This window comes from Pleurodeles waltl, chromosome 4_1 (assembly GCF_031143425.1).
Source record: "Pleurodeles waltl isolate 20211129_DDA chromosome 4_1, aPleWal1.hap1.20221129, whole genome shotgun sequence".
Taxonomy (NCBI): domain Eukaryota; kingdom Metazoa; phylum Chordata; class Amphibia; order Caudata; family Salamandridae; genus Pleurodeles; species Pleurodeles waltl.
In genome coordinates this window covers 235608174-235636003 of record NC_090442.1, presented here as the reverse complement: position 1 = coordinate 235636003, position 27830 = coordinate 235608174, and the positions used below count along the sequence as shown (strand labels likewise).

At 46.0% G+C, this 27830-nt stretch overlaps 1 long non-coding RNA gene across 2 annotated transcripts in view; it reads left to right on the top strand.

The window, feature by feature from the left end:
• LOC138287618 (uncharacterized) overlaps nt 1–27573 on the top strand; it is a 62486-nt gene extending 34913 nt beyond the window's left edge. The window contains exon 3 of one of the 2 annotated variants that reach the window (XR_011202248.1): nt 25200–27573. This is a non-coding gene — a long non-coding RNA (uncharacterized lncRNA). Of the gene's footprint in view, nt 1–23554 lie in introns of both variants that reach the window. The other variant, XR_011202249.1, reaches the window with a different exon arrangement.
• Nucleotides 27574–27830: the final 257 nt, after the last annotated feature.

Sequence of the window (27830 nt, the reverse complement as noted above, 5' to 3'; positions counted from 1 at the left end):
GAGGAGGGGGTCACACAGCCCCGTTCCTGCGCCATATTCAGCCTGAGGAACCTACCCTCCGTAGGGTTTGGCCATATTTTAATTTTGGAGAGGAGCTGAGTGGTCCCCACGGGGGCTGTTCCAGCCCTGGGGACTACCACCGCCCGGGGCTGCTGTTACACAAACAAAGGAAAGGGGCATGTGCCCCCCCCCTGGAGCCATTAATGGCCCTGTGGACCGCTGAACCCCAGGGCTGGCTCCCCATATCCACCTATTAGACCCTCTCACACTTATTCTAACACCAAGAGAGACAGGCCGGAGCCAACTCCTGCTGTGCACAGCGTAAAGCCAGGCCCTGCAGCCAACCCTGAAGGCCGTACCCAACGCAGGTTTGTGTTATTATAGGGGCTGGCTGCAGGCCCTGCCACAGCTGCCGCTGCACACAGCCTTGGTTGGATTAACGTACAGTAATGAAAATGACTTTATTTTTTTTTTAAATCATAGAAATTCACTGAAAAATCAAAGGTTACAGGGACGTTATAGTTAGGAAATAGAAATTAAAGAAACATAGAAATTCATTCCCTAAGGTAACTGTAATTCACTCCTTCGCCATGCACTGCTAAACACCCTACAAATGAAGGCACTCATGACACCTTTGATAACACAACTGATAATATCATTGTGATATTTGCAGTTACATTTTTGATGAAAAAACTGTGCATGGCAAGGGCATGAGTTATAGTTACCCTTGGGCACGAGTTATAGTTACTTAAGATAACTCTAACTATTACAGGTGAATTTCTATGGTATGGTGCATATAAAATGTGAGCCTAACTATAACATTCCTGTAACCTTTGTTTTTTTTAAATGAATTTCTATGTTTTTTAAATTCTATTTCCTAACGATAACGTCTCTGTAATCTTGTTTTTTTCAGTGAAAGGTTTATGGCTTTTATATTTTTTACATTGCCACCAACATTAAAGCCAGTATGACGCGTTTCAACTACAAGTCTTGATCACATAAAGTGCCCACCATCTTTGCCCACTATTTATTTTGTCCTTAAAATAATTTTTAATTACCCAGCAATGCATTCTGGTAACTGTAGTTCATACTCCAAGAATACAATGTTTACACTAATGATAAACCAAATTTTAACATAATATGAGTAATAATCATTCTCCACTTGTCGTAAATCTTTTCTTATCCATAATGCATGGAATTACCCAGTGCACATGATATTACCAACTTTCAATTACATTCCACACTTTTTTGTGAAAGATACTGCCCTATGGTGGGCCTACCTCAATCCATAGTTTCTGGAATGCATTAATTTTCAGCATAGTCGAAACTTAAAAACCAAAACACAGTTGTATATCTGTTTACAATCACCCTTTGATAACTGTTGCAAACAAAAATTGAACTTTCATTGGGAGTTAAGTTCCCCCCTTGTTTCATTTTACTCTCTTTGATATTTAACCCATGTGTCACATTTTCCAACAATACAGGAAGCAGTCAATATAAACATTCTTCATAAGTGTACATAAATATGTTTGTCTTGATTGTGTCCCTAATTGGATTTTTATCTGAATTTTCTGGTATATTTTGATTGTAGCTGCTGTACAAGTCGTTTTCTATCTCCTCCCCTATTGATTTTTTCCTGTACATCAATACTCCAAAATTCTAGGGATGTTGCTTCTCCATCATAAGTTGTACTATAATGTGTTGCTACAGGATAATTGGTGTCTTTGTCCTTGGTGGTCCAGAGGTGTTTCAACATTCACTTTTGTAACTGACACTTTGGACTCCCTATATACAATAGATCGCAAGGACATTTTAGTATGTAAATTACATACATATTTTTGCTAGTGATCCTCTTCCTGATTTCATATATTCTTCCTTTGATCTTATATTCTTTTAATGAGATCCCATGTTTGCAAGCTTTGCATTTTGCGCACTTCCCAAATCCTTTATTGTCTTTCGATCCCAGCCATGATTTCATTTTATCCTCCTCTTTTGTTGGAAAAAATGACTGCTATTTGGATAAGGACGTTGCTCTTTTGAATGTTAGTTTAGGAAAGGGACCAATTCTCTCTGTCAAGTCATTGTCATGCTTTATTAAGTGCCAATGTTTCATTATGATCCTTTTTTGGAATTCACTTCCTTATTGTGAGAGGTGACCAGTCTTATGCTTTCACTTTGCTCCGTTTTCTTTCCCTTCATTTTATTTAATAACTCAGTTCTCGAGAAAATGCTTTCTCTCAATGTTGTGTTTCAGGGCACTACCAGTGGTGGACACCAGGCCCACCTACACCAGTGTGTAGAATTGTTATCAGGAGACATGTGGAAATACTGAGGTGTAGGATATTTGTAGACCACGAGGATTCCAGAAATGTTCCTGACATAAATGTGAGAAAAATGCATGTTTTAGCCAAAGTTTGAGGTTTGCAGGGCATTATGGGTAAGACGAGGTATTGGGAACCATGCAAGTCAGACCACCCTGGACTCCCCTGGGTGTCTAGGTTTCAGAGAGATCTAAGTTTGGTAGGCTTTCCAGGGTCCAGCCGAGACCCATGATCTCTCCATGTTGCATTTTGAGGCTTTGAGTGTTGTAGGTGCAAACCCACCTACACAAGTAGGATACCATTTTTTATTGGGAAAAGTGTGTGGATGCTAGGTGGTGAGAATTTTGTTGATCCCCACAGAGCAACCAACTGGAAACTAAGCCCACTCTACGTGGACAATAGGGCCTTTGCAAACAGCTTGCACTGTCTGGTAGGCGAAACCTAAAAGTCTACTATCTCACATGCTTCTGCAAAAGGCCAAAACCATCCCACAAGTTCTGGACACAGGACAACCTTCTGATGTGGCTTCACACAAACCCCTCAGCCACTATGGGGTGAATGTCAACAATAGCAAATGGGGTAATATTGTTGAAGGGCCAGCCACAAACTCATGATCATTTATAGTTAACAAACAAAATAGGACCCCAGTTTTTCAGCTCTCACATGAGTACAGCAAAGACTAAAACATCTTACATTTCTTATTACACACATCACCAGCAAAATAGTAGAAGCTATCTCAAGTCTACAATCAAGGTGCCTAGGCTCTGTATTATAAGAAGTGGGTTAGCAACTGCTTCCAAATAATCATGTGATGCACCAGTGGTGTGCAGAGAGCAACAAACATAGTTTTTAATTTAGTACATATAGTCCTACTTGGTGCAATTTTACTCTTTTATTGTATTAAACTTTTAGTGAAATAGTCCATGTTCAATACAGAATAGAATAACCTAACAAAGAGAACACATCAATAATTACATAATTCAGAATTTAATTTCCAGGTTCACAAGCACATCCATGGAAAAGGACACATCAATTTATCCCCACAGAACCTATCATCTTTGCCACACTACACAACATAGCACTAAGTACATTGGAATAGAAGCAATCATTTATGAAATTAGGAACAATGCTTCTGATTCCACCTTAGTTCGCTAAACTCAAAACAAAATGTATCGCTTCTCTATATAACCCAGCCCCATAAATTCGTCTCCTGATGGAGAAGTGTTAACTTCAGCATTTTCAGCCATCACTTGATTTGTTTTGCTGCTCCTGAAGGAACAACTTGGAAAGTCAAGCTTAGGAATCGTAGAGGTGTCACTGTTGACAAAGTCTTGTTCTGATGAAAAAAAAAATAGCAAAGCGCACTAAGGCATCATAAAAATATGTTTCTTCCAGAAAGCTCTGAATATGGGACGTTGCCAGCAAGAAACATGTTTTTTTCTGTTGTGATATTCCATTAGCTACCGACGTGAGCAGTATTAAAAGGCTCCTGCAAATTAAAACGTCACAGTTTAGTACTAATTACCCCAAATAACACTGTAAGCACATCTGACCTTATTTGGTTTCTTGATTTTAATTTATAAGGGGACTCATTAGAAGTTTGATGGAGCTTTTGACTGCGCTCAGAGTAATTTCCACCGTAAGTCACAAATTCAATACAGATCATCAAACAAATGTCAATCAACAGTATCAATAATCTTTGGAGTTAATAATATCACGCACCATGACCCCTTTGGCCATGAATAACCACACCTTTATGTAAAAGATTAGAAAGTTTATTTCCCTATATTAACAATGTTAAAACTAGTCTCAAAACCATCTGATACACATACAAGAACAACACTGGTTGACCAAATCTTCTAAAGAATCTCAATTTACCAAATGCATGGATCACTACGCATTCAAGAGTTGCTAGAGTCACGTAAATTAGTCTCAAAACCATCTGATACACATACAAGAACAACAATGGTTGACCAAATCTTCTAAAGAATCTCAATTTAACTAATGCATGGATCACTATGCATTCAAGAGTTACAGTCCAAATCAAAAGCAAGAACAGCTGTGTAATAGAAATAGCATATACTTCTAGGTTCAGCAACCGAGCAACATAAAATTTTGTTAATAGCACCTGTTAACATTTCAGGACTTCCCTTACTAACCATCCGATTAGAGTTGCATGTTTGGGCTTCATGCAAAACAATTTATTCAGCATTAATTTGGAAAACATCTAGCTGTGGCTCTATCAAAATAGCTAACAAAGGACACAATTTACAACAAGAAAGATAGTATTTGTTATACCTTTCCTCATGTGGATCAGCAAGCTGTGATTATCTTCGTCAGTTGGACATCAGTTCGGTCAGCATCAGCATCGGGCCATGAAAAGGAATGGTTCAGTAGTGGGGACTCTAAGCAATCCGACCCATTCGGAAAATAACGTCTAAGAGATCAGCATTCGGCATCGGGCCATGGAAGGGAATGGTTCAGAAGTGGGGACTCTAAGCAATCTGAACCATTTGGAAAATAAAGTCTAAAGTATCAGCATTCAGCTTCAGAAGTTTAAGCAATAAAGTTAAAAATAGAAAAAAATCATCAGGAACTGTTCAGCTCCTCAGACAGAATAGAATGAGCGCGCAAATGAGAATGAGCCACTTCTACTCTGTGCAGTCATGCAAAATTAAAATTGTCCAAAGAACTTCCCACGTTTCCATTGGTCAAAGAATCATAAGTTTACATTTAGTCCGATAAGAATGTATTTCTAAATCTAAGATATAACTTAACTTTCTTTCACATGTCGAAGATTGGCTCCTCTTCTCCTGTTCCCACCGTCAGGCTTGTCAGGTAAACATTTTTGTATCCATCCGTACTCCAGTCAGTGCGTCCATTGTTAGCTCCTGGGAACATCGCCATCTCACGCACTAAACTATACAATGTTTCTCCTACTATTACCAGATATTTTACAAAGCAGTTCTCATGAGAAAGTTAAAGACATCTGCCAATGTTTAGTTAACGCAGTGAAAACAATGCATGTATTAATTTCTTCAAGCATACATTTCTCTCGATTTTATTTAAACAGAGCAACTTAACAGGAGGCTGTGCAAACTAGGCCCAAACCTCGCTAACTTATGGCCTAAAATTAATAAACCAAATACATACTTTGTAATTATAAATATGACACACTACTACAGTAACCTAGGCATGAGCACTTCAATTAATATTAGTAAGCATTTAATAAGGACACTTCATGATTAATGGCGGCCACTCAAGTGAACATACTTTCCAAATCACACATTATTTTCTATATTAATCAAATTCTATGCAGATTCATAATTCATAATACATGAATATTTATTAGTGAAAATTCAGCTTTCACAACACTACAGCATGATCTGGGGTATTTGTAGCAGACGATTCAGCAACACAGTGCACAAACATTGACCTCCTTTGGACCAGGGTTTGGAATTAGTCATCTGCGAGGTTTCTCATCTACAGGACACCATTGAGAGTAAACACCGGCAGAGCTCTCTGACGCCTGGTTCATCGCCAGCCCTGAAAAGGTTTCCCAAGTCCATGTGTGATGTGCTGCTCCATTCCAGGTTTTTTCTTTGAATTATGGGACTTGTTCTCTTGTTATATTCCATTATAAAACATGGCTACAAGTCCCAGAATTCAAATAAAAAAACTTGACCTGGGAAACTTGACAGCTATGCATTGCGGCGGGCACCCAAGATGCTTTTAGACTTTACTGCAAGGAGCACTGAAAACAGGAATGAGCCTCTGAAGGTCACCAAAACTCCAGGTCGCACAGCATTAGATCTGTGTAAAGTACAGGCTGAATCCCACATTAATCCCAGATTGCTGCCGTGGCGAGGGGAGCCCAGAAACCTGCTATCCAAGCAACACATATTGCTCGTCCCGTTCACTGGACCAAGAGATTTGACCACAGCTTACCGGTTCAGGGACTGAGAGGAAACAGGAGATGCAAATGGGCTGAGAGATGACAGCTTCGGGCTTCCCCCTTTACGTTGTGAGATGCCAGGAAGGAGGGAAAATGATAAATAAGCATTGGTAAAGTGAACGGGTCTCGACCTTAAGGACCTACTGGCTTTGCTACTACTAACAACGTATGCGTGTCATAACACCTATTTGTTATCTACCAATCCGAGAAGAAAAGCTTGTTAACCTGATTTGCTGCACCACATATTATGTAAAATGGTCATACTTACTATAGGTCTCATATCTCTGAAGGTACATTTCAAGCGCTCTTTTGACATCAAACAAATGTAAAAGAAACCTGTGCATCTTGGAAGACATCTTGGGAAGGAAAGATAGATTTTGCTTAAACAAAACGTCACCCTCCAAAATCCCTAAGAAAGGAGGCTTGCACAACAATGCTCCTAACTCTCCAATCCCCCTAGCAGAGGTAACCGCCACTGGAAATGCCACCTTAAAAGACAGGTATTTTTTTATTTTTGTAATCTTTTTATTTAAGTCAGCTCAGAGTACAGTACATTTGTATTACTACGAGAGTTCCGCTCGGCATAGCAGATAGCATGAACATCCATCACATTTCCCCACCCCTTTCCAATTTTACCAGCTTTTGGAGCTTTTATGGCCCAGGTCTTTGTTCTTTTTCTCATATCGGGCAATCAGTGGCTATCCTCAGTGCCCCCTGGCAATCTCATATGTGGTGATTCTGGCCTCATGTGGCCCCTGGGTCCCCATATTTTTTTCCCACTTCATTGGGCAACCCCGGCTCTGGTATAAAACCCTCTCCGCCCCTTGACACCAGTCCGGGTCAGACTCCCACTGCTGCTCTGTTGGCGGGGCTGGGTGCTCCCATAGTCTTCCTACATTTTATTTAGCCACTCCATATGCCAATATCGCCCATGTCTTAGCATATCTGGGTATTTGCTCATCTTCCGTTATGTGCAGTAGGATCCATTTCTCAGGTATCTGGTTCTGAATTCCCAGTGTCTGTGCGACCCGTGCTGTGACCTCTGCCCGGAAGATCTGGAATACCGGGCATGTCCGAAGGGTTTGAAAAAAAGTGCCTGGCTGTCCACATCCCCGGAGGCACTTAGGCGTGTCAGCCATGTGAATTTTGTGAAGCAGCTTTCTGGAGGAGTATGCCCGGTGAAGGACGTTCAACTGTATTAACCTGAATCTGGCTGACAGTCCTCCTCCGTTAATTCCCCCAGATCCCTTTCCATGCTACTCTGAGGGAGCCTAATGTGTCTGGGGCATTGTTTAAAGGTTTCCTGTATGTTAGTGAGATATCTTTTTCTGGCATATGCCCTGTGAGGAACCTGTCTTCCAGGGGAGTGGCAGCTGCCAATTGTTCCCCTTCCCTGATGTGGCATTTCAGGGCATGGCTCAACTGTAAGTATTTATAGTATTCAGTTTTTTTCATACCATACTCCTCTTCCAGGGTTGCAAAGGAGAAATATGCCCGATCTCTCCAAATGTCACCCAATCTTTTGATGCTTAGTAGTTCCCACTTACTGAAGCCCCTCAGCCTACCCACCTCTCGTAGGAGGTCACTCTCCCACAGTGGGTTCTGATCTGTCAAGATGCCTCTTGATCATAGGGCACACGTGGCCTCCCTCCAAGCCTTCACCACTGTCCGCGTGTGAACCAGGAGTGTTCTTTCAGCGTTGCGCCTATACAGTACCGTAAAATAGTCCCTCCTGCCCTTTTGGGATCTATGGACCTGATGGGCAGGCTCGTCCCTGTCCGCAAACACCTATTCATTTATTACTGCCGGATGTGAGGCCCAGTAGTACTTGGAGATATCTGGGAGCGCTATCCCCCCTCAAAGACCCCCTTTGTAGCTTACTCAATGCAATGTGTTGGGTTCCCCCATCGCATAGGAGAAGCCTAAGCCCCTGGTCTATTTGCCGTAACAGCACCTGCGGGATCTGGTATGGTGTATTTTGGAGGGCATATAGTAGGAGGGGGAGGGACATCATTTTGAATAAGGACGCTTTGCCCACCAATGATAGCGGTAAGGATCTCCAGTGCGAGACATCTGATTTAAGCCGCTCTATCTGTGGGATGAGATTTGTGTCCAGAAAGTTCTGGCGGTCCCTTGTAAAATGCATCCCTAGGTATTTGAAGCTATCCTGCGTCACAGAAATCTCAATGGGCCATGATAAGTGCAGCAAACCCTCTGTTAGTGGGAAAAGTACAGATTTGGACCAATTTATGCGATATCAAGAATAGTCACCAAATATTTGGAAGATGTGCAACAACCTATCCACTGATCAGGCTGGCCTTGTAAGATACAGCAAGATGTCGTCAGCGTAGAGCGAAATGCGCTCCTCCCAACCTCCACACCCCGGGGTCTTGGCTGATCCAAGCCGCCAGGGACTCCATTGCAAGGGCGAATGTCATGGGTGAGAGGGGGCAGCCCTGTGATGTCCCCCTGTGCAAGGGGACTACCCAGGAGACCGTGCTGTTCACCCTCACTTGTGCTAGTGGTGACCAGTAGAGAAGGCGTATCCAGTTGCTAATCTTCTGTCCAAATCTGATTTTCCTGAGTGTGGCAAAGAGATATGGCCATTCAATGCTGTCAAAGGCCATTGTGGCGTCGAGCGCCATGAGGACTGCTGCTTCACAAAGAGGGGTGCTTGCCATATATAGCACTCTGTAGAGTCTCCTAAGGTTGAGTCTCGTTCCCCCCCGGGATATGAAGCCTGATTGGTCATGGTGAACCAGGGATGCTATTACTGCCTGAAGCCTATTTGCCAACACCTTTGCCAAGATCTTGGTTTCTGCATTCAGGAGGAAGATTGGTCTATACCAGTTGCATCTGGTTTGTGGTTTCTCCTTCTTATGTATCACCACTATGGTAGCCATACGTTGGTCCTCCGGGAGGATCCCATATCGCAGTGCTGTTTGAAACATGGCCCGCAAATGCGGTGCCATCACTGAGGCCAAGGCCTTATACATCTCTATGGGCAGCCCGCTAGGGCCCATTGCTTTCCCGGATTGTAGCCCCTGCATTGCCTTTGTTATCTCCTCCACCGTTAAATCGCCCTCTACCGCCTCCCGCAATTCTTCCCCCAGTTGGTTTAACTAGATATCGCTCAGGAGTTCCGTACATTCAGTCTCTCCCATGTGGGTGACTGATTGATACAATCCCTCATAGTATTTAGCAAATATGTTGGCGATAGACGGACTGTCTCGCCAGAGCATCCCCTCTTCATCCTCTATTTCTAGCACCCATGATCTCTCACAGTCTCCTTTCTAGCCTCACCAATAATTTGTTGGCCTTGTCACCAACATCGTACAGGTGCCGCTGTCCTGCCAAAGCATGGCTGCAGGCTGCTCTCTCCAGCAAGTCCCTTTCGTTCCGTCTGTTTTAGGTGCATTAGGTGTCCAAGCCTACTGTCTTGGTCTGCCTGCGCTGTCGTCTCCAACAATAGTATTTCTCGCTCCAGCTCCTGACATTGTAAAGTCGATTCATTTCTTTTCCCCCCTATTATAGCCTGCGCCTGTCCCCTTATAACCGTTTTGAATGCTTCCCATACAATGCTTGCTGAGGACACAGATCCAATGTTTTCCTTAAACTAAAGTTCAGCCCCGATCTTTAGTGCCTCCCTAATGTCTGGATCTTTGAGATACCATGTGCTTATTCTGGGGGGCAGGGACGTAGTCCGCACCATACTCCGCAATGTCACCACAACTGGGGAGTGGTCTGAGACTCCCTGGGGTATGATACTAGTGTCCTGGAAATGTATGAATATCCCCGTGGCTCGTAAACAGGTAGTCTATGGGAGAGTAGCTATTGTGTGGGGGGTGAGAAGTGGGTGTATCCTCGGACATGTGTGTTGTGTGCCCCCAAATGTCCACCGGTCCCAGGGCATCCTCAAATGTGCTCAGCACCCTCGTGTCGCCCCCTCCTCGGCCTCCGAGAGCTTGTCCATTGCTGGGTCCATAATGGCATTCATATCTCCCTCCAAGATCAAGGTCCTGTGAGGAAGACCCAGTAATGTCGCACTCAGCTCGGGAAACATCGGCGAGTGCAGGCGGGGGGGAACATACACCAACCCCACGTTCATAACCTCTCCCTCCCACACACCTGACAGCAATCCATACCTCTCAAGAGTGTCGTGCCATGTGCCCCGAGTCACAAAGGGGGTCAGCTTCTTAACCAGTATCCCCACTCCTCTAGAGCCACTTGTGTACCCTGCATGCGCAATTAATTTATACCCAAATCTGTCCAGGGCCTTGCATACCGTGCCTCGGAGATGTGTCTGCTGGAGCAGCACCAAGTCTGGGGAATGTTTCCTAGGACATTGGAGGATTAACATATGTTTTATCTTATTTCCCAGACCGTTTACATTCCAGGACCAAATATGCAAGCTACGTGTTACTGCCATATGATAAGCTGTGTGGTCCTACTGGGAGCGGTCTGTTTATTGCTCCCTCGGAACAGGGCCTGGATGTGATGCTGCGCCATGCCCTGCGTAGCCTCGTCTTCCCATATGTTACCTGAGCCATAATCAACATATCTCGACAAACTGTAGCATTTAACAAAGGACTGTTCAAATTTCCCGCTAACTTCCTCCCACCCTGCTGCTTTGCTTTTTGAGTTGTCAGCCACCCATCTCCCCAATTCACAGAGAGCCTGTCATCCTAACAGTACAAACATATGTGGGCGTGTCATATCCATCGCGCAGTGTTGTCCGGATAACTGACTTTATCTTAGTTCAATGTCCCCCCAAATCTTACTGTCCATCAGTAGTTCTCATTCATGCCAATGGTCGGGCCTGAATGTTCGTTGAAACCTTCCAGGTGTCATCTTCTGGGTCCTGTCCAATGTCATGTTTCTGTTGCAGTGTTTGTACTTCTTAAGCAGCTACACTCGCCCGACATCCGGTGGCTGCCTCGACGCCGCCGCTGGTCCGGCGAGACTCTGCATGTCCCTTTTTTCTTCCCTTTCGCTCTCCAGCTCTCGAACCAGTCCCACTCTTCTTCCAGTGTGCTAAACAGCCATGTCTTCCCCTCTTTTATCACCTTTAATTTTGCAGGAAACAGCATCATGTATTTCAACTCTTTGTCGTGCAGGGCACGTATGCCCTCATCAAAGCATTTCCGTTGTTTCTGCACTTGTAGAGTGCAGTCCGGGAAGATGCATACTGTTACATTCTCAATGCGAAGCTCTTCATGTGTGCGAGCTGCTTGCAATATTGCATCTCGATCCCTATAATTGAATATACGGGCTATGAGCATTCTTGGAGAGGCCCCCGGGGGTGGCATGGGAATCGGTGCCCTGTGTGCTCTTTCTACTGAACAAGAATTTTGAAAGTCTCTTCAGCTGCAGCTAATTCGTGATTAAGTCCTCCACAAACAGATCGACGCTGTGGCCCCTGGTCCCCTCGGGCAACTCCACTATGTGGATGTTGTTCCGTCTCGCTCTTTCTTCCTGATCCTCGAGATTTGCATGGAGGACCGTAGTTTGTTTTGTGAGAGTTTGCACTTGTTCCTCTAGGCATTTCGTGACCAACTGTAGGCCAAAGATTTGAGACTCAGCCACAGTCAATTTCTCTGTGACTTTTTTGTGATCCGTCTGATGAGGTTTACTTCCAGCGTTACTGTGTCTACTTTCGGCTCCAAGGTGTTCTTCACACTCTGAGTGGCCATCATGATGTCTCTCAGTGTGGGCTCCGTTTGTGACGGTGGGTCCGGGCAGGCAGGCCCCGGCCCAGGGGCCACCTCTGTTGCTGCCATTTGTGGGATTGCATATTTGGTGATAGTGTGCGATTGCTGGGGCCGCCAGCCTCGGCCCCTGACCATATTCATTATACAGTTGTTATTGACCCCAGGAAAGGCCTCGGGTGATGCTCCAGGGCTCAGGCTTCACCATTCTTCACTGGGGAGGAACCACCGAATGCATGTGTAGTTACTGGTGTCCCCAAGGTATCTTCCCTGTGGCTCCCCCGCCCCACCCCCCATCTCTCATCGCCTCTTGACCACCCGTCCACATCCCGTCCATCTCACTGGGGCCCCATCTGTGTTACGGCCTGCTTCCTCTGGGCTATCTCAGCGCCCAGGGCCTCTGTGGTCCTGCTTCGTCCTCTAATGCCGTTTGCCTCTTCCACATGCCTGCACACTGACCTCCGCCTCTGTGGCCTTCGTGGTCCTCTTGTAGGGTTCTCCTCTCTTGTTGCCTGCCCGTTCTGGGTGCTGCTGTTGTTCTCTGGCCTCCCGGGGCCCACGAGGCTTGCTTCAGGGTGTTCGGGGGAGGGGTGGCCAGGCCAAGATGGGAAACCTCTCTGGGCCCCGCCGCCTTCCCTTCACACTCGGCCCCCGGAGGCCCTTTTTCTCTCCCCTCCCCTCCTGGGTCCTCCTCATGGCCTGATATAGTGCAACGCCCTCTCACCGCTGTCGGCCACAGGGCTGTCCTCCGGACTCTGTGGTCCTCCCAGCTGGAAGGCCGCTCCGCGTCTCGGCCCGTCGCCGGGTCTCCACGGTGACGACCACCTCCATTGCGCCCCCGGATCCGGGACTGATCTACGGGTCCGCTTGGCCATCCTTGCATATTTTTACTCCCTCCTGGCAGGATAAAGGGTGGATTTTCGGGGTTTTCCCAGTAACGGCGTCCGGAGAGCTTTTAAGGTGCGGCCATCATCGGCATTAGCAAGCCATGCTCCCCAAGACACGTATTTTAAATCAACTGAAAGAAGGGGCTCAAAAGGAACTTCCTGCAGAGCCTTAAGCACTAAGGGCAAAACCTAGGGAGGTGCTGAAGATCAACTCACAGGTCTAGAAATGGAAAAACCCTTTCAAAGCCTGACCACCAGATCATAACCAGTGCCGTAACTGAACCAAGGCTCCCTAAAAGCCCAAATGCGGCCCAGGGTTGGAAGCACACCCAATATCAAATTTCTTCCAGGGTTTAGAGTAAGATTGAAACATGGAGGAGCCTCTGGAACCCTCAATAATCTCAGTTGAATGCTGTGGCACCCCTTTCCTCTGAAGTTAATCCTCTCAACCTTCAGACCTATAAGGCCAGTCTCTGAGGAGCAAGACACCCCACTACCTTGCGTAGGGAAGAAAACAATGTGAGTCTCCAGGGAATCCTAACGAATGTGACTGTATTTTACGGACAGGCCATGAGGTTGGGATGCTATTGTTTGTGATATGTTCTTGTACTGATGTGTACTCTGCTACCTGAATGGAAATGCGCAAGAGCTAGGTGGGGTGGGGGGGTCATTGGGAAAATCTGATATGTTTTGATTGTTAGAGCTGTTACAATGTTCTTATATTGTCTTGGATACTCAGTCCTTTGGTCAAATGTATCCTTTGTAACCAAGATAGAGATCTTTAAAAAAAAAAAAATGTACAAAGGCTTACACAGTGTCAAAGCAAATATCAGACAGCATTTACACTTTATTCTCTATAGCCTTGAGAAGATACGAGCATTCCAAACCATCCTGAACATCGTTGAAGACACTTAAAAAGTAGAGACTGAGCAACATTATCCTGCCCTTAATGCTACATTAGTACCTGCATAAGATTTCTTTAATGCAGAGTCCATCTTTTATTCTGTCTGATCATTACTAATGCTCTTTTCCGCCATAGAGGTTTTGCCAACCAGACTAGTGTCCAACAAGTCTACTGTAAGCTTCCGGTATAGATTTATCTGCTTCATCCAAAGGTTAAAAATGAGACATAAACCTAGGAAAGGAAATCTAGTCAAGATCCTTCCACTCTCTTTTAAAACATCAGACATATGTTGATCAATAGTGAGACCTAAAGGTTTAGGTTGCTTGAACTGTGGGATCTGTTTTCCTAAATTGTAGAGCTTATGAGAACCCAAGCTTACACTAACTTAACAACTAACTTAACACAAGCTTAACAACTTTGGTGGTCATTATGACATTGGCGGTCAGCTGACCGCCATGCCGACAATGGCGGCAGTACTGCCATGACCATGGCGGTGATCCCTCCCATAGACAGACAATGTACCACCCCAACCACAAGTGCGGTACGACCACTAAACCCGGCTGTAGCAATCTCCAGGCAGGCGGAAGACAAGGAACCACCCACCATATTATGACATAGCAGACCGCCAGGATTTCCGGGGCGTTAGCAACGCCACCAAAAGCCTGGCGGAAACACATCATATCCAAGGAGACAATCACCTCCAGGGACACAGAGGAGTCAGCGGCCACCATGGTACCAGAACAGGAAGTTTTCCCAATGCTGTACCATTCGATGGCAGTCCAGGAGCACCGCCGCCCACAAAGACGATGACGGTGAGTACAGCCGCCTAGCACACAGGGGAGGGAGGGGACAGTGACACACACATGCACAACGCACATCATACACACATACCACACACCCAGAACCATCTGCAGAGAAATCCCACACCAACATAATCCAGAAGGAAAGAATGCCAGGACACATAACTTTGGTCCAACAAACTGTAATACGTTGGGTATAGCGAACTCAAGGTTGGAAATGCAAATATTTACAGTTAGGGCCATGGGCCAGTCCAAGTGAAGCACAATGCCACAGGGCAAAATCCAAGGCCCAACTTGACTCCTGACAGCCCAGTCACTCCACTGGGCAGGGGCATCATGGTAACGGTAGGCAGGCACCTCAAGGAGCAGGGGATGGTGTGGGGGGAGGTGTTATTTTTCACAGGGGGGGTCCTTGGGCTTGGGTTTGGGAGGGGGCAGGTCCTGGCCCTTCTGTTTAGGGGGCAGAGGAGTGGGCTTGGGGCGGGGGGGCTGGAGTTCCACTCTTGTGCCTCTTAGTGGCAGCTGAAGTCTCAGGGAGAGGAACAGGGCTTGATTTTGTGCTGGAGGTACTGGGATGGGGGGTGGGACTTTTCTCTTACGGGCGAGGAGGAGGGGGAGGGAAGAGGTCAAGGCAGGAAAGGAAAAGCTTCTTAGGACCAATGGAGCGGGTTGTGGGAGGAGGTATGGGAGTAGAGGTAAAGAGAGTGGTTGTAGGAGGAGGAGGTGTGCTGGACTTGGGTACAGGTGCATGGACTGTGCGTGTGTGAGGTGGATGGCTGTTGGGGGTCTGAGTGGGAGTGTTGATGTGTCTTTGGAGGGGGGCAGACAAGGTGGGGGAGGTCAAACAGGCCATGTAGATGGATGTTGTGGAGGTGTCTGCAAGTGAGATGGATGTGCTGCATGAGGTGGTGATGGTGGTGGTGGTGACTGTGCCTGTGGTGTGTCGGGTGCATGTCTGCGGGGTTGCTGTTGTAGTGACTGTGGGCAATGGTATGCAGGGGGCAGGATCTGGGGCTCTGGATGCTGTGCATGCAGGTGAGAGTGCTGATGTGACTGTGAGGGAGGAGGAGGGGGGACAGTGGGGGCATTGACTGATGTTGTGTGTGCATCTGTGTGTTGGTTGTGTGTGTACTTGTGGACTGAAGTGTGCTGCCTGTGCTTGTCTGTACGAGTCTTGTCTGTTGTTTTGGGTGCATGCTTGTCAGAATGTGTGCGTAGGATGGGTTGGGGAGAGGAGACATGGACTGGGAAGAGGTAGTTGGAGGGGGGACAGAAGAAACAGGGACATTGGCTGCCGTCAGAGAGGAGGCCGGAGCGAGCCTGAAACGATCTCTGTAGGGCTGCCAAGCCACCGTGAATGCCCTCCAGGAGGGCATTGCATTGCTGCATCTGGGATGCCAGCCCCTGGATGGCATTCACTATGGTTGACTGCCCTACAGAGATGGATCTCAGGAGGTCAATAGCCTCCTCACTGAGAGCAGCAGGGCTGACTGGGGCAGGGCCTGAGGTGCCTGGGCCAAAGGAGATGCCCACCCTCCTGGGTGAGCGGGCACGTGTAGCTTGGTGGGGGGCTACTGGGAGGGCGGTGCTGGTACGGGTGTGGCGAAAGATGAACTTGCTGGGGGGGTCGAAGAGGTGTCTGCTACCACCAGAGAGTTCCCATTGGAGTTGGAATCAGAGTCAGTTGTATCAGCTCCTGTCTTCCCGTGGTGCTCCCCTCGCCCTCCAACCCACTGGTACCCTCTGCGTCAGTGGACTCTGACTCCAGGGTCCCGTGGACTGCAGCTCCCTCACTCGCCGGTGTCCCTGCTCCTTCGCCAGATGATGCTAATGCACACATGGACAGGATGACAAAAGGAGTGGAGGGGAGAAGGAAAATGTGCACAGGGTCAAAGACAGCACCAACAGCACAGGTGGCATACACATCACTATCACTCACTGGGACTACAAATGGGCAGTATGGACCACACTGGCATACCATTGGCTAGGTACTACAGAACGTAGGAGCCAAACACTACCATCTGCACACCCACTGGGACCAACTAAGCCGTGTCTGCCATGGAAAGACAGCTACCACGCAATAAAAAATATGCATACAACCCAACATACCTAAGCTGTACCACGCAGCAATGTCTAAACTGCCAATGTTGGAGCACCCACTGACTAGAACCCTTCACCCAAATCCCATACCAGGCAACACATGATGAATGTCACACACACTGTACTCACATCCTTGTGGCTGCTGTGCTGCCCTGAAGCGCCCACCCAGCTCTGGGTAGGCCACTGCCGGTATGCGGGCCATTAGGGGGGGTCAGGCTCCGACAGGCATCCCTCCCTCATTGGGAGGCCAAACCCAGCTGGGTCTCCATGGTCTTCCAGGCCCAGCATCTCAGGTCCTCCCACCGCTTCCTGTGGCTATGGACCCCCAGGGTCCGCACGTCCTTGACGATGGCACGCCACAGCCCTTCTTCTGATGGGTGCTGACCTGCAGAGGAAATACAGACAGAGGGACACCATGAACCATACAATCCAGCCTGTCACACATATGTATGTATGTATTGAGTATTTATAAAGTGCATTCCGGCCCGAGGGCATCGAACCGCAAACTGGGGTGAGGCTATGTCTGCTAAAGGGGAGACTCCAAATCTTATCGCGGGAAGAGCCAGGTCTTAAACAGTCTCCTGAATGTCAGATAATTATGTTCTTTCCTTAGTTCCAGTGGAAGTGAGTTCCAGACTTTAGCAGCTGCAATAGTAAAAGCTCTGTCGCCCCACTTTGCCTTTTTGGTACGGGGAGTTTGAATTCGATAGGCGGTGGCAGATCGCAACAACCTTTTAGGTCTATACCATTGCAGCTTAGTGGTCAATGCCTTAGGCCCAATCCCATGGACGGCCTTGTGAGTAATGCAGAGGGCCTTGAAAGAGATCCGTTGGATCACCGGAAGCCAGTGTAGATTTTTGAGGCACTTCTTAGCAGAGGCCGCGCAAGGCAGCTTCAATAGAAGCCTAGCAGCGGTGTTCTGCATCAACTGTAGTTTATTTAGCTATCCTTTATCCAGGTTGAGCAGAAGCGCATTCCCGTAGTCTAATCTGGAAATAACCAGAGCCAAAATACCAGTAGTTCTGCAAGGTTGTGGGATAAAAGGAAAAACTTTCTTTAATTTCTTCAGAGTCCACATGCAGGTTTTAATTATCTGATTAACCTGGGGTTTAAAGGACAGTTGATCGTCGAACAGTAGTCCTAAGTTCCTGGAGGTAGACCCTGGCACGGGAAGAGTGCCACACTCTTTGGGCCACCAAATGGAAGACCAGTATTCCCTCTTGATCCCAAAGCACAGGATCTCCGTTTTTTCGCAATTCAATTTTAGCCAATTGGCCTTCATCCAGCTGTTCACCGCTATCATGCAGGCATTAAAGCGGATCGCCACTTCCTCCATGTCTTTGTTAATCAGGATGATAATCTGGGTATCATCTGCATAGGAGGTTGGGATAAAACCGAAAGAACGGATTAGCTCTGCTAGCGGTGCCACGTACATGTTAAATAGCGTCGGGCTGAGAGTAGAGCCCTGAGGGACCCCGCACGGCAGGAGGTAGGCAGGGATCCTAAAATCACCACTGCTGACTGTGGCCCATCTATCAGATAGAAAGGATTCAATCAGCTTGAGAGCTTGATCTCTAATGCCTGCCTGATGTAAACGTTCTAGCAGGATGTGTGGGGCAATGGTGTCAAATGCTGCCGACAGGTCTAATAGAACCAGAAGGACCCCCTGACCCTCATCAACCAATCTGCGTAAGGTATCAGATGAGGCTATGAGAGCTGATTCGGTACTATGGGATTTCCGAAAACCGTGTTGCGAGCTGTCTAGGCCCCCTGAGGCTAACAGGAAATCGACCAGTTCTTTATTAATATATTTTTCCAGAATTTTGGCCACATAGGGGAGCAGAGCTATTGGGTGTAAATTAGTCAGATCATCAGGTTTACCCATTTCCTTCTTTTTTAAGGGAATAATGATGGTTTCTTTCCATGCCTTAGGATATAGGCTAGTCGTAAGGACCTCCTGAAAAATGGGGACCAGCATGGATGCCACCAACTCCGGTACTAGTTGAAGGATGGCGGGGGGACAAGGATCCAATGGGGAACCTGATTTGCATTCCAGAAGCAGCTTGCAAATAACCTCTTGAGATGGCGTTTTAAACCTAAAAAGTAGACATGGCTTATCTGGAGCCCCATTGAAGCCACCACAGGGAGCAATGGCATAGCTGTCCAGGGAGGAGAGTTCACCTGCTCCTTGTCCGAGTTGAAACTAGAATAGATGTTAAGAATTTTACTTTCAAAGAATATGGCCTACATACAGCATTTGCCCCTCATCAAGCACACACATGACCCGTACCTCTTCATTCACACTGCCTGCAGCCATACCCCCCAAATGACACACTGCCAGCATACACATACATCTACATGCAGACACGTCGCATTCAACTTACCCATGATGTACTCACCTGTTGCTCTGGAGGCCCATACAACTGCCCATACAGGGGTAGGACCCCATCCACGACCCTCTCCAACTCCTCCGACGTGAAGGCTGGGGCCCTTTCCCCTGTAGCACGGGCCATGGCAGCTACCAGACACAGGTCACAGTAGTACACGCAGTGGAGACGTAGTCCAGTGGAAAGTCAGGAATTAAGTGAACTAGTAGGAAGAAAATGGTGGTCACGTCCGCAGCCGTGAACACGGTCACCACCGGCGTTGATCATCATTGGTTCCTGTACTCCAATGAGGAATTGCTCGGTGGTGCAGACCGCCTTCCGCCATGGCATCTAACACCGGTGGAGTGAGGTCACTTCCACCTGTCCCTGCATTCGGGTGTTTTGCTTCACTAATGACAGAGCTGAAATACACACACAGTGAAAAGAATCTCTGGAATACAACTCTTAGTCTAGGAAATACATTTAATAAATCACTCTGCGAGGCTCATAAAGGAAAGTCAGTACAACTGAAAGTGCACGTGCAAAATGTGCGCAGCAAAACATGTACAAAGAACCTTCAATCTATAAGCAGTAAATATATACATGCAAAGATGCAGATACTTATATTTATATATATATATATATTCATACACAATGCAAAGCAAATAATTAGTAAAAATTCATCACCATGGGGCACAGTTGTTCCTTAATCTTTCTCCCAGCACTTCAAGCAGCAGACCCCAGATTGACTGTCAAGAGAAAGAGAGATCTGATTTATCCTCACGGGAGATGTCAGGCATTCTTGACTGAGGTTTCTAAATCTACCCACTGCCAAACCTGGGTCTCTTATATACCTTAAACAAGCCAGAGAGGAGATTTCTAGAACACCACCCCTTTGCTTCGCAATTGGTTATTCAAAAATGGTGGCTACTTCAGGTCAGTTTTGAAAGGAACATGTTGGAAATGGCCAAGATCCCAAGGTGCCCTCTCTCAAAACAAAACCATTCACTGCTGTACCATAAACATTATCTTAGCACATTCTTATCTTCCTAAGCCCTTGGTGAGAAAGAACACGCAGATATGCAGAATAAAAACATGAGCAAAAAGCACATTGCATAACGTGCACATGGAAAAATACTCACAGCTTTAACATGGCAGTGGCTAATGCTAAAATAAAGTCAATAGGCAAAATGAAGCTAGTAGTCACTAATGTGACTGTGTGCTGCTAGGAGTCAGTGGTCAAAATACAAATACCATTACACGCCACCCTTTTGACCAATGAGTCATATACCCAATAGTCCTAAAATCAAACATTACAACCAAATTAGGTATGCATTGTACACAGCAACATAATGAAATGATAAGAGCAATCACTATAAAGCAATAGAAGTGTGAATAATATTTTGAACAATTAGGCATGCTAACTTATTGATCATTCAGGTATTATGAACAGCTAAACCAGGCACACCTACAATAAAAAGACTTAAACTTATATGTTCTGATTTGGATAATAACTGAGGGCCAGATGTAGCAAAGGTTTTTTCCCATTCTGTGTCTATGGGAAAAAGTGTTCGTACATATGGCCCTGAATATCTGAATCACAGTCTTTACTTAATTAAATAGTGTCTCTAGGATTACAAGTTTGTGTAGAGTTAGATGGAAACATCATAAGTCCTAATCATGTAAAGGTACACAGTCCACCTGTAATGTTTGCTGGAATGTAGGTAAAAGTGAGGTTCCCATGCAAGAAAAGCCAACTGGCAACTTATCACTGGCAGCAGTCACCAGGTGATAACAAGCCATGTAGCTAGTTCCATTAAAATTGCAATCAAACAGGTTGATAGGACATCCATGGTACTCTGCATTATTCCCATGAAGGACTTTGATCTGTGAAGCACAGCTTGCGCCAAATGGATCCATATGTGTTGCCCTTCAAAAGCAGCAGGGGTGTTGCACAAAGTGATCGATTAATCAGGTTGAAGCTGGGGGTGTTGGGTCCCTCCCGACCCCACACACACAAGCCCGAAGGGAGACCACACAGCACACGTGGTCAGAGGCAAGCTGTAGTACGATCTGTAAAAGAAACAAGTATGATCTTCCAGCAAATAACATTTGCCAGACGGGATGTGCTCCCATGTTCCCTTTCCTAGTTTCATGATCAGCAGGACATTATTAGGGCACTTGACTATAATTTCTGCAGGTTCTGGAGGGCCATTCGGGAATTCCACCCAGACCTTAGCACCAGGGTTTTTGTCAGTTGAACCAAAACCTCCCTCTCCATGTACTGTCAGAAGGGCTGGGGCAGTCCCCTTCCTCGCCAATCTTCCATACACTGGAATTATGACAAGTTGGGCAATTTTGTAAGCATGTAGGTCAAGAGAGGTACCTGTGAGCAAGGGCGGAAAGACCGAAACGCGTTGGGTGTGATACTAGTTGGGGACTGAATTGAGCTCTGCATTAAAGCATAGAAATGGATTAACAACTTTGGAGTGCAGCTTTTTCTTTCGAGAATCGAAAAGAAATGGTGATATATTAAATGGTATATTTACATATATATATATATATATATTGCAATTCCATCGGTGTTTTTTGTTATTTGATATATATATATATATATATATATTTATACACAATGCAAAGCAAATAAAAGGTAAAAAATCATCACCATGGGGCACAGTTGCTTCTTCATCTTTCTCTCAGTAGCTTCAAGCCGTAGACTCCAAGATCGTCCGTCAGGAGAAAGAAAGATCTACCCTCACTGGATGTCAGGCATTGCCATCTCAATCCTGACTGAAGTCTCTGAATCTCCCCACCGTCAATCCTGGGTCTCTTATATACCTTAAACAAGCCAGAGAGGAGATTTCTAGAAAAAAAAAACTTGCTCCTTGTTATTCAGAAATGCTAGCTACTTCAGGTCAGTTTTGAAAGAAACACGTTGAAACTGGCCAGGTTTCCAAGGTGTCCCTCCCATAAACATAATCTTAGTACATTCTTATCAGACTAACTCCCCCATGTTATACCTTAGCTCTTGATGAGAAAGAACACGCAGATACGTAGAATGAAAACATGAGTGAAAACATGTTGTGCACGGAAAAATACTTGCAGTTTTAACATGGCAGTGAAGCTAAGACTAAATACAAAATGGAGTCTGTAGTTGGTGGCCGCAAATGTGACAGTGGACAAGCTAAGCTAAGAGCAAAATAGTGTAACATGGAGTCAGTGTTCAAAACACAAATATCATTACAACAGGACAGGCGGTTGCTAAGAGCTTAGGCATAACATGGGGGAGTTAGTCTGATAAGAATGTACTAGGATGATGTTTATGGTACGGCAGGGAACAGTTTAGTTTTGGGATGGATACCTTGGGAATCTGGCCAGTGTTCTCGGTTGTGTTTGCAAGGGTTTTGGCTGCTTTGCTCAAACACATATGCAGCTACATTGCATTCCCCCACGTTGAAGATTTGCCCACTGTGAAGGCTGGATTCTACGTAATGGGACACATACCACATGTGACTGGGGCAATTGACGGCACCCATATTGCCTTAGTCCCCCTCCAGGGCCAATGAACAGGTGTACAGGATTAGGAAGAGTTTCTACTCAGTCTCCAGATGGTGTGCCTTGCTGACCAGTACATCTCCCTCATCACTGGGTCTGTGCATGATGCCTTTGTCCTGAGGAATAGCAGCGTCCCACAGCTGATGGCACGACTACAGAGGCACAGAGTGTGTCTTATAGGTGAGCCGGAGTCCCCACCCAGTGTATGTCAGTGTATGCCTACAGGAGTCATACTCCATGCCACTGTGCAAAGCTAATGTGTGTTTCTCACTTCTTCCAGGTGACTCAGGCTACCCAAACTTGACCTGGCTGTTGACCCCTGTTAGCAATCCAAGAACAGGGGCTAAGAATTGGTACAATGAAGCTCATGGGCATACCTGGAAGATTTTGAACGCACCTTCCGTCTCCTGAAGGCCAGGTTCAGGTGCCTCCATCTGAGAGGTGGATCCCTATGCTACTCCCTTGAGAAGGCCTGCATGATTGTTGTGGTGTGCTGCATACTGCACAATTTAGCCTTCAGACACCATGGCCCTCATTATGACATTGGCGGTAAATCACACTTACCGCCATGCTGACTGCTGCCAACTTACTGCCGCCGCGGCAGATATCCATTCACCATATTATGACACACACACACACCAATCCGGCAGTATTCAGCCACGGACACAAATCCGCCAGACCAAAGCTCAGTGATAAACTGGCGGTATCAAAACCCACATTGTTACAAGTTGATAACCAATGTTAACAAGTTTTAGGGAAAGAGCACAAGCATTTGGACACTTGTCAGCAGTGGTAAAGTATGCAGAGTCCTAAGGCCAGCAAAAACGAAGTCAGCACAGCCAGGAGGTCTGAAGACAAAATGTTAAGGGGAAATCACACCAAGGATACCAGCTCTAACAATCTGATTCTTGAGTACTCCAAAGAATTGGATTATGTTGTATGTTCTATCTCTCACCAGGTCGACGTCAAAACTCCATCTGGACGAAAAACGCCATATCATGACCTGAGCCCTGGTGGCTGGGCATATGAAGAAGCACATTTGCAAGTAAGTCATGCTTAGGGGAATGCTGGAGATATCAAGTGATCTTGGTCACCAATGCCAAAATAAAGTGTGCCGGATTGCCAAACTGGATACATGCCCACAATATCAATAGAGTGAGACAAGCAGAGGAAGAAATGGCGCTAACATCTACTAACATCCCAAGTCCACGTAGGTAAGAGGTTCTGAGGCATCTGAAGAGGAAGGCCAGTCTGAAACTTCTAAGCTCACCATAGCAGAACACCATTAGCAGCAAGAGCAGATCAACAGTGTTGACCCTTCAGTCATGACTGGCACTACAGACTCTAGACCAGAGGTCTTCAAACTTTTTTGCTCTGCGCCCCCACGCAAAAAGTTTTGAAGTCAGGCCCTCTTCCAAAACTTTATGGAAAGGCATGGGTGAGTGGGAGGGGTAGGGCTGAGCTCAGGGGTGGTGCCTATGAAATAATTTCAGGGGCCCTTTTTCAGTAGCCAATAATCCACATTGAATGTCAGACATATAAAAGAGCAAACACATTAAAAAACTGAAATAAACAAAAAAACACTGCTCCTATTAATTGAGATCTTGTGAGACCCTCATACTCATAGGTCCCAATGCAACTGCACCTTCTGCACCGATGATAGTTGCTGCCCTGAATAGCAGACTATTCCCTCTCTCTCTTTCCCCACCATGGCTGGCCATCACTCCAATCTTGGAAAGGACTGTCTGTTCCTTTCAGAACAAATACGTTCCCATGTGCTCCCCATCTTTTTGCAGCAAGGGTGCCCTCTTCCCTAATGCGCTTCCCATGTCTCTATTGTAAAGTAAGATAGTCAGACATTCATAATGGTGATTCAGTGGGCCATTCACTCTCCTGGGCCTCAGTGCCGTTTTGCCTACTTAACTAATGAAACCTACTGCCTGGTGAAGTGGGAATACTCCTCTGCCCCTTGTTAAAACCCTTACACCAATTAAGATTTTTCCTGGTGGAGAAAAATATATGTGTCTCAATGTATGTACTATGTATCTATTCCTAATTCTCATCCACAATTTCACAACCTACTGTGCTATCTTGTCTCTCACTAAAACAAGCTGCAGCGTAAAGTCCAAAGCAGCTCCCGCTGCCCACCCTCGTATTCCACCCGAGACCAGAGGTCTCACTTCGTTTTCACATTCCACCTCCCTTTTTGTCTGTGCTCGGACCACAAACATCTGGTACCAAGAACGGACACTCCCCCCTCACAGTCCTCTTGTGTCATCCTTACTATGAGTTGTGGTACAGGTGTTTTCCTTCCATTTTATGCTTTTGCTGCATTTCTTTTTGTTTGGAAATGTTTGGCTCCGTGCCTTCTTTGTTCCTCATGACTGTTACAATGACTATTCGGGGAAGAAGGGAACCACTGTATGCACAGGGTTTGTGTGCATCTGCTTTTCTTCTTTGGCCAGCCAACAAGCACTGGTACCTATAAATACATTCCATTTGTTCCTAAGCATATGGTGTCTGGTGTCCTTCTTTCCATCCACTCGGCAAAGGTGCATGAGTAGCTCTCTGACATCTCTTCTCCTATTTTTGTTCTCTCTTAGGTCTTTGGTCCGATGCCGAAAACCACACTGGCACAGCAAGGATGCACTGAGCCCTAATGTAGGAAAGGATATAGTATAACACCCACAGTGGGGTTTAATTGGGACTTACGCACCTGGACCCGATGCCACTGCACCTCCTGCACCAATGATACCTATTCCTCTGCCCATTCCACTGGGCCGTAATTTCTAGGCCTGAGGCCCACCACAGATTGTCCGCCCCTTTCTATTGAAAAAAGGGGAAATAATTAGTTGCACTCCTGATTTGTTAATGGGGACCTGGAGGTATCTCTGCAGGCGATGGAAAGAAGTGGATCTAAAGTGCTTTAATTTATGGAGCTACTTGAAGGAGCATCATGATGACAAAGATGTATTATTTTTGAGAGCTAATGTAAGGATGCTGAGTTTTGGAAAGTGTCCTTTTAATGGACTTATAAAAATGCACACACTAGGTACAGTCAAGTTGGCTATTACTAATATGTTTCTTTGAAAGCGCTTGTTTTGTCATATACAGAGCTACTGGAATTATGTGATTCTGCAGCATTTTCGCATAATTATGGATTTTCCGCTTTTGCCAAATAATCCACCACATGTTGCATGCAGGTTTTAACATGAAAAATAGTTTCTAGTTCAAACGTTAAAAAAAAATATTAAAAACAATGCAACATGTGGAAGGCCCATCGCAAGGTTTAACTTGTCATCTTTCAGTTGCTTATTTCTGCATTTGGTTCAATTGGTACTAATGTGGTGAAATCTTTGCCAAGAAAGTACTGCCTTGTGAAAAACTACAAAGTAATGAAGAAATACTAGCAAAGAATGTGCCACATTAAACTGCATAATTTAGTTAACACATAGGGGGTCATTCTAACTCTGGCGGGCGGCAGAGGCCGCCCGCCAGAGTTCCCCCGCCAGAACACCGCTCCGCGGTCTGAAGACCGCCGCGGTGATTCTGTGTTTCCCGCTAGGCTGGCGGGCGACCGCCAGAAGGCCGCCCGCCAGCCCAGCGGGAAACCCCTTCCCACGAGGAAGCCGGCTCCGAATGGAGCCGGCGGAGTGGGAAGGTGCGACGGGTGCAGTTGCACCCGTCGCGAATTTCAGTGTCTGCAAAGCAGCCACTGAAATTCTTTGTGGGGCCCTCTTACGGGGGGCCCCCAGGGGCCCCACAACACCCCATACCGACATCCTGTTCCTGGCGGGCGAACTGCCAGGAACAGGATGGCGGTATGGGGTGTCAGAATCCCTTGCTGTGCCGCCATGGAGGATTCCTGAGGGCAGCGGAAAACCGCCGCGGTCAGAATGCCCTGTGGAGCACCGCCAGCCTGTTGGCTGTGCTCCCGCCGACCCCGGCGGTCCTTGGCCGCCGGGGTCGGAATGACCCCCATAGTTTGGTGCTCTCTTGCCGCATAATTCCAGAGGCCCTTATATAGACTGAATCGTTGGGGGATAGCCTATTTTATACTGTGTGTAAAACACATTTAAAATAATGCCTTCCATACTCACAGTGCTTTCTGCTATATGCTGGAATCTCATTGCACTAGTGATCAGTGTAGGGAAAGGTGCAGAAGACATTGTGACCCAAAGGATTAATTAGTCTGAGCGGTGTTGATGAGCGTGATACATGCAGAAACCTGAACAATACGAGGAAAAGTTCACAATGTCGCTTTCAAGCTTGTTTTCCAACTTTGCATGGATAAAATTATCTGCAGTCTGCATGTGCAAGAAGCAGAAAGTGTGGGAGAGGCAGGCAAAGGTTGCTCTAACCCTGAGAAAGAGAGTTCAAGAAAAGGCCAGGAGACTAGTGAGCAACAGGGCAGCCAAGGGGCATGTACTGATAACATAGCTAGAAAATGTGAGAAAGGAATAGAATCCAAGCTTCAGGTTATTTAAGCACCGAAGCACATGTGGGGGAATGGAAGCTCGCGGATGGAGTTGTGCAAGCTGCCATCGCCCACATCGCTGCTTCCCTAGTTTTGCTGTTTTTAGACTGCGACGCTTGAGGGGGAGAGAGACTCGAAGAAGCGGGAGAGGGTTTCCCAGCATTGTGGATAAAGTTAAGTTCCACCCAGGGATGAAAGGCCTTTGTTTCTCTGCTTTATTCTAATTGATCAATATACTAGCGCTGTGTCTGTAATAAAATGTATTCTGTTCATTTATATCTATTTTTCTTGAATGTTTCAATGTGATGCTGTAGCTGAATGTGTATTTCATAGGCAGTCAATTAATGTAGTTCCATATAGTAAAGCTATATTTAGATTGCTATATTGGTAAACTCTTTGCATACATATAAATAGGTGTTTTTATTGCTATTCTCATTCTACTCTGTTAGTGTGCCAATAATATATATATATTTCACTGATCATTCTATTAAAGCTAATCTTTGTGCATTATTGGTGTGTCGTCCCTCATTGAGCATCCTTATTGACTTATATTGATTAAATCAGATGTCAATCACCTGGATAAGACAACTATAAATACACAAGTCACTATTCTGCACTGCACTAACCAGGATTTGTTTATGTGACTCTATGGTCTATCAACCAATTGACATTTAATATTGTGAAAGAGTGCATTTCCCACTAATTAGTTGAATTTGCACTTATTGTACACAAGGTGTTTGCATTTTTATATGCAGTT